We start from the raw sequence: 8,854 nt of genomic DNA on the forward strand, positions 1-8,854 counted from the left end.
AAAGATCAACAAGGAAATCAAGGCCTTAAATGACACACTGGACCAGATGGACATCACAGATATATTCAGAACATTTCATCCCAAAGCAACAGAATACACATTCTTCTCTAGTGCACATGGAACATTCTCTAGAATAGATCACATTCTTGGTCCTAAATCAAGCCTCAACTGGTATCAAAAGATTGGGATCATTCCCTGCATATTTTCAGACCACAATGCTCTAAAGCTAGAACTCAATCACAAGAGGAAATTTGGAAAGAACCCAAATACATGGAGACTAAACAGCATCCTTCTAAAGAATGAATGGGTCAACCAGGAAATTAAAGAAGAATTGAAAAAATTTATGGAAACAAATGATAATGAAAACACAACGGTTCAGAATCTGTGGGACACAACAAAGGCAGTCCTGAGAGGAAAATATATAGCGGTACAAGCCTTTCTCAAGAAACAAGAAAGGTCTCAGGTACACAACCTAACCCTACACCTAAAGGAGCTGGAGAAAGAACAAGAAAGAAAGCCTAAACCCAGCAGGAGAAGAGAAATCATAAAGATCAGAGCAGAAATCAATGAAATAGAAACCAAAAAAAACAATAGAACAAATCAATGAGACTAGGAGCTGGTTCTTTGAAAGAATTAATAAGATTGATAAACCCCTGGCCAGACTTATCAAAAAGAAAAGAGAAAGGACCCAAATAAATAAAATCATGAATGAAAGAGGAGAGATCACAACGAACACCAAAGAAATACAGACAATTATAAGAACATACTATGAGCAACTCTACGCCAACAAATTGGACAATCTGGACGAAATGGATGCATTCCTAGAGACATATAAACTACCACAACTGAACCAGGAAGAAATAGAAAGCCTGAACAGACCCATAACCAGTAAGGAGATTGAAACAGTCATCAAAAATCTCCAAACAAACAAAAGCCCAGGGCCAGACGGCTTCCCGGGGGAATTCTACCAAACATTTAAAGAAGAACTAATTCCTATTCTCCTGAAACTGTTCCAAAAAATAGAAATAGAAGGAAAACTTCCAAACTCATTTTATGAGGCCAGCATCACCTTGATCCCAAAACCAGACAAGGATCCCATCAAAAAAGAGAACTACAGACCAATATCCTTGATGAACACAGATGCAAAAATTCTCGCCAAAATACTAGCCAATAGGATTCAACAGTACATTAAAAGGATTATTCACCACGACCAAGTGGGATTTATTCCAGGGCTGCAAGGTTGGTTCAACATCCAAAATCAATCAATGTGATACCACACATTAATAAAAGAAAGAACAAGAACCATATGATACTCTCCATAGATGCTGAAAAAGCATTTGACAAAGTACAGCATCCCTTCCTGATCAAAACTCTTCAAAGTGTAGGGATAGAGGGCACATACCTCAGTATTATCAAAGCCATCTATGAAAAACCCACCGCAAATATCATTCTCAATGGAGAAAACCTGAAAGCTTTTCCGCTAAGGTCAGGAACACGGCAGGGATGTCCGTTATCACCACTGCTATTCAACATAGTACTAGAAGTCCTAGCCTCAGCAATCAGACAACAAAAGGAAATTAAAGGCATCCGAATCGGCAAAGAAGAAGTCAAACTATCACTCTTTGCAGATGATATGATACTATATGTGGAAAACCCAAAAGACTCCACTCCAAAACTGCTAGAACTTGTACAGGAATTCAGTAAAGTGTCAGGATATAAAATCAATGCACAGAAATCAGTTGCATTTCTCTACACCAACAACAAGACAGAACAAAGAGAAATTAAGGAGTCCATCCCATTTACAATTGCACCCAAAACTATAAGATACCTAGGAATAAACCTAACCAAAGAGACTAAGAATCTATACTCAGAAAACTATAAAGTACTCATGACAGAAATTGAGGAAGACACAAAGAAATGGAAAAATGTTCCATGCTCCTGGATTGGAAGAATAAATATTGTGAAAATGTCTATGCTACCTAAAGCAATCTACACATTTAATGCAATTCCTATCAAAGTACCATCCATTTTTTTCAAAGAAATGGAACAAATAATCCTAAAATTTATATGGAACCAGAAAAGACCTCGAATAGCCAAAGGAATATTGAAAAAGAAAGCCAAAGTTGGTGGCATCACAATTCCGGACTTCAAGCTCTATTACAAAGCTGTCATCATCAAGACAGCATGGTACTGGCACAAAAACAGACACATAGATCAATGGAACAGAATAGAGAGCCCAGAAATGGACCCTCAACTCTATGGTCAACTCATCTTCGACAAAGCAGGAAAGAATGTCCAATGGAACAAAGACAGCCTCTTCAATAAATGGTGTTGGGAAAATTGGACAGCCACATGCAGAAAAATGAAATTGGACCATTTCCTTACACCACACACGAAAATAGACTCAAAATGGATGAAGGATCTCAATGTGAGAAAGGAATCCATCAAAATCCTCGAGGAGAACACAGGCAGCAACCTCTTCGATCTCAGCCGCAGCAACATCTTCCTAGGAACATCACCAAAGGCAAGGGAAGCAAGGGCAAAAATGAACTATTGGGATTTTATCAAGATCAAAAGCTTTTGCACAGCAAAGGAAACACTCAACAAAACCAAAAGACAACTGACAGAATGGGAGAAGATATTTGCAAATGACATATCAGATAAAGGGCTAGTGTCCAAAATCTATAAAGAACTTAGCAAACTCAACACCCAAAGAACAAATAATCCAATCAAGAAATGGGCAGAGGACATGAACAGACATTTCTGCAAAGAAGACATCCAGATGGCCAACAGACACATGAAAAAGTGCTCCATATCACTCGGCATCAGGGAAATACAAATCAAAACCACCATGAGATATCACCTCACACCAGTCAGAATGGCTAAAATTAACAAGTCAGGAAATGGCAGATGCTGGCGAGGATGCAGAGAAAGGGGAACCCTCCTACACTGTTGGTGGGAATGCAAGCTGGTGCAACCACTCTGGAAAACAGCATGGAGGTTCCTCAAAATGTTGAAAATAGAACTACCCTATGACCCTGCAATTGCACTGCTGGGTATTTACCCTAAAGATACAAACGTAGTGATCCGAAGGGGCACGTGCACCCGAATGTTTATAGCAGCAATGTCTACAATAGCCAAACTATGGAAAGAACCTAGATGTCCATCTACAGACGAATGGATAAAGAAGATGTGGTATATATACACAATGGAATACTATGCAGCCATCAAAAGAAATGAAATCTTGCCATTTGCGACGACGTGGATGGAATTAGAGGGTATCATGCTTAGCGAAATAAGTCAATCGGAGAAAGACAACTATCATATGATCTCCCTGATATGAGGGAGAGGAGATGCAACATGGGGGGTTGAGGGGGTAGGAGAAGAGTAAATGAAACAAGATGGAATTGGGAGGGAGACAAACCATAAGTGACTCTTAATCTCACAAAACAAACTGAGGGTTGATGGGGTAGGGGGTTGGGAGAGGGGGGGGGGTTATGGATATTGGGGAGGGTGTGTGCTATGGTGAGTGCTGTGAAGTGTGTAAACCTGGCGATTCGCAGACCTGTACCCCTGGGGATAAAAATATATGTTTATAAAGCTGTAAAAAAAAAAAAAGAAGAAAAAAGAAAGGATGAATACCCAAGTTTTGTAGCAACATGGACGGGACTGGAAGAGATTATGCTGAGTGAAATAAGTCAAGCAGAGAGAGTCAATTATCATATGGTTTCACTTATTTGTGGAGCATAACAAATAGCATGGAGGACAAGGGGAGATGGAGAGGAGAAGGGAGTTGAGGGAAATTGGAAGGGGAGGTGAACCATGAGAGACTATGGACTCTGAAAAACGATCTGAGAATTTTGAAGGGGTGGGGGGTGGAAGGTTGGGGGCACCAGGTGGTGGGTATTGTAGAGGGCACGGATTGCATGGAGCACTGGGTGTTCTGCTAAAATAATGAATACTGTTATGCTGAAAAAATAATAATAAAAAAAAAACCTGATGGAATCAGGATTGAGATTACATTGAATCTACAGTTTAATCTGGAAAGAAGTGACACCTTAACAATACTGAGTCTTCTAATCTATGAACATTGTATGTACCTTCTTTTACTTAGATGTCCTTTAATTTTTGTCAGCAATATTTTGTATTATCTAGTGTAAAATTTTTGTACTTCTTTTGTTAATTTACTTGTAATATTTTGGCTTTTATTATTCCACAATAAATGCATTTTTAAAAAAATGTGATATTTGCAAAAACTCCCTTAAGACATCAAAGCCCGGGGCGCCTGGGTGGCTCAGTGGGTTAAAGCCTCTGCCTTCGGCTCTGGTCATGATCCCAGGGTCCTGGGATTGAGCCCCACATTAGGCTCTCTTCTCAGCAGGGAGCCTGCTTCCTCCCCTCTCTCTCTCTCTCTCTCTTTCTCTCTCTGCCTGCCTCTCTGCCTACTTGACAGATCTCTATCTGTCAAATAAATAACTAAATAACTAAATAACTAAAATAACTAAAAAAAAAAATCTTAAAAAAAAAAACATCAAAGCCCATTATTGGCCTTATTCATCCTTCTGTCCTAAATATATTCCTGGCATAAAAAATATATAGCATTATAAATGGATAATTTGGGTTCATTTCAAAATTTCCTGTTCTCATATATATTGTAGCAACAGGTGACAGAAATAATGACAACTTTCATTTAAAGTGCCTCCTCTTTTCCTCAGCCATGGTCAATGTCTATTTCCTCTGAGAGTTCCATAAAAATAGAGCAGAGAGCGTGGGAAGAAATACTGAAGCGGGCCATCTGTACCCCAATGTTCATAGCAACTATGGCCATAATCACCAAACTGTGGTAAAAGCCAAGATGCCCTTCAACAGACAAAGGGATAAAGAAGATATGTTCCATATATACAATAGAATATTACACAGCCATCAGAAAGGGTCAACATGGACTGGACTGGAGGAGATTATGCTGAGTGAAAGAAGTCAAGCAGAGAAAGTCAATTATCCTATGGTTTCACTTACTTGTGAGCTTAAGGAATAACATGGAGGACATTAGGAGAAGGAAAGGAAAAATGAATTGGGGTAAATCTGAGGGGGAGATGAAGCATTAGCGACTGTGGATTCTGAGAAACAAACTGAGGGTTTTGGAGGGGCGGGGGGTAAGGGATGGGTGAGCCTAGTGGTGGGTATTAAGGAGGGCATGTATTGCATGGAGCACTGGGTGTGGTGCATAAACAATGAATCTTGGAACATTGAAGAAATAAAATAAAATTTAAAAGAAAAAAGAAAAAAAATTATTTTATTTTTTTTAAGTCTACAATTTGTTATGTTTTTTTAATCATTTTTTTTTACATTTAGTTTCAGCATAACAGTATTCATTGTTTTTGAAAAAAAAGAAATTCTGAAATGGAAATGTCCTCCTGCCTCTGGGTAACAAATACCCAGCAAGACTCTACCTTACCTTAGAATTTAGAAGTCAAACAATTATCATAAGGATATATATTTATGGGTTTACTAGAATAAAAAAAAATGAAGTATTACTTGTCCTATCAGAAATGTTTTATCTGACCAATTATTTTGACAATGAGAACTGGCTTTGCAAAATTAGGTTATTGGTGAACATTTTCTAGAAATTTAATCAGCTAAATGTGTAAGTCATGATTTAGAAAATAAATAAAGAATTTTATGAGATTTTTATTTATTTTTTTTAAAGATTTATTTATTTATTTATTTATTTATTTGACGGGGGGTGGGGGAGAGAGAGAGAGATCACAAGTAGGCAGAGAGGCAGGCAGAGAGAGAGGGGGATGCAGGCTCCCCGCTGAGCAGAGAGCCCGATATGGGGCTCGATCCCAGGATCCTGAGATCATGACCTGAGCCGAAGGCAGTGGCTTAACCCACTGAGCCACCCAGGTGCCCCGAGATTTTTATTTATAAAACCATAATTGAGTTAAAAATATTTTAATTTTCCAAATTTTTAAAAGTATATTAGTTGTCTTTAGGTAAGAAAGTAACAATCAGTAACCATTTATAAGTACTGGTAAGTCTATTTGTGCATTTCCTAGAAACTGAGAACGAGATTGATTCTAATAACTGAGTTCCAAACTCTTTTGCAATTGACCTAGTTACCAGTGCTTTGCTTTCAACAAAATTAGGGAGGCTATTTTTTTCAGCTGAGAATTATAATTATGTAACTACAATTATATTTAATGATAATTGTAATATGACCTTTGGCTTATAACTGAGATGCCTAAATACTTAAATGATATTGTTCTAATTGAACCTCTCTCATTTCACTCTTCTCTATGTGAACAAGATTTCTTGGTGTTCACACCTACATGATAAGAAACAGAACAGGAATATTCTAGAAGAAAAATAGAATAGAATAGAAAAAATAGGAAGTAAATGGATAGTGGAAACTTGCCTTAATAGAGCAATAAGTAATATTCATTCCAGGATACAAAATCTGACTGCAGAAACCAGATAAATGAAATGTACAATTTATTTCACTAAGAAATTATTTTCAAACAAAATTATCTCTTGTGTTTCATATTTAATAAGATTGTAGTAGATATATATGGTCTTGATAGGTAACATGCTGACACTTGTAATGAGAACTCAATCCAGAAAAATTGCATTACTACTCAGAACCTTATAGGTACAAAAACTTTTTTAAATGATTTTGATTATCTTTAGTTACAGAAATGAATGATAAGGTGTTCATTAAAATGAATGGGTACAGGCACCTGGGTGCTCAGTTGGTTGAGAGTCTGCCTTTGGCTCAAGTCATGGTCCCGGTATCCTGGGATCCAGCCCCGCATCCAGCTCCTTGCTCGGCAGGGAGCCCGCTTCTCCCTCTCCTTCTGCCTGCAGCTCCCCCTGCTTGTGTGCTTTCTCTCTCTCTCTTTCTCTCTGTCAAATAAATAAATAAAAATCTTTTTAAAAATTTTAAATAAATAAATAAACAAATAATATTGAAGAATAAAACGCCAGGATAAAATTATGTGGGAAACTACAATGGAAATATAAGATCAAGAAGAAGCAAGAATGATGTAAAATTTCCAACTAGCAACAAAAGAATCCAACAAATGGATGATGGTAGGCAATAAATTACTAACAGTATGTACATTTCATTGGATATGTTTAAAAAGTGGTATTATAGTTTTATTTTTAAAATAGCAGTACTTATAATACACTTTTTTATCATCTTGCACATGACAAAAAAATTTAAGTTAAGGAAGTGTGACAAGTTACACGTTTAATAAAATTCTTTTAGGGAATATAAGAAAAAAGATTGAAGACCAAAGAATGTAAAAGTTTTAGTTGAGAATGCTAAGAAAAGTATCATTTATGCCACATAATATATATATTAAATATACCTAATAAAATTTATAATTAAAAATCAAGATGGAAAAGTTTTGAAGACACCCAATTTATTCTTACATGCCTGAAGTTCAAGCTACAGTGGTGATTTTTGCTTCATCCTAATATGGATTTTTTATTTTTAGTCATTAGACATTTGGCCAGGTTTCTTGGCACATCCAATAAGTTTATTTATGCCTGGGAAAAGTAATATAGGACCTCTTATAAGTCATTTATTACTTATTATACATTAATTCATCCCACATTAAACAGGTAGAAAGTGTGTTATTTATGGAAGTGCAAGAGTGGAGAGGGAGAGCACAGGGGAGCTCAGTAGAAAAGAAAAAATCATAAAGATTCTAGTGAGGGAAGCACCCAAAATAAAATAGAAGAGTTTTATATTCATTCAGCAAACATTTGCCAACTACTAAGGGCCAGGACAAAGCTTTCTTATAACTTCTTCTCTTTGACTTGACTTTATGTCACCTACAGTTTATTATCCTCCCGGGAATTGAAATATCTTACATACCTATAGTTTTACAGTTCACAAGGTGGCCACGTACACTAGCATCACTTCTCACTCTCTCAGATCATTTACAAAATGTAGACAAAGCGGCGCCAGGGTGGTTCAGTCGCTTAAGTATGCGCCTCTTCACTTCATTTAGGTAGTGACATTGAGCCCCGCCTCTAGCTCCCCACTGGGTGTGGAGTCTGCTTAAAATTCTGTCTCTCCTTCTGCTCCTCCCTTCACTCGTGCTCTCTCTCTCACTCTCAAATAAATAAATAAATAGATCTTAAAAAAAAAAAAGTATGTCCTATGGTGAGTGCTGTGAAGTGTGTAAACCTGGTGATACACACACCTGTACCCCTGGGGATAAAAATATATTATATGTTTATTAAAAATAAAATTTAAAAAAATGCCAAAATCTTTCTGGTTTAAATTAAAGACTGTTTTTCATTCCCTCAGTCCCCTTGTGGACCTGGCAACTCTCAAAGGCCATAGTCTTCCATATGTTGATTCAGTGATTCAGGCTGTTTGATATCCTGACTTAATATTTTAACAACAAAACTTCCTCCAATTTTGTTACATAAGGAAAGTGGAGGCTAGAGAATTTGGGTGACTGTTTAATGCTGAAGTCTTACCATAACACATTATTACCGCAATTCTCAGCTTACTGACCTGAACTAGTTGTACAAATTCTACTAACTCTATGCTGCAGGTGTAGACCAAAGCTGTGGAGACAGGATGTTTGTATAGAACTATACCATAAAAATTTAGCAACAGATATGATCTAAATTTTATAAAAGGAAAACTTTCCATACACACACACACAAAAAAGTATGTCAAAAACAAAATATACTTCATCTATAGAAAAGCCTGTTTCTCACCACATTCTATTTTAAACTGGTTCTCTACTCAAAATATGCCCACTTCATTTTCTGGGGTCCCAGTTAAATTAATGTAACAGTGTGGATCTTTCTTATTTTCAGGATTCCA

This window comes from Lutra lutra, chromosome 8 (genome assembly GCF_902655055.1).
Source record: "Lutra lutra chromosome 8, mLutLut1.2, whole genome shotgun sequence".
Lineage (NCBI taxonomy): Eukaryota > Metazoa > Chordata > Mammalia > Carnivora > Mustelidae > Lutra > Lutra lutra.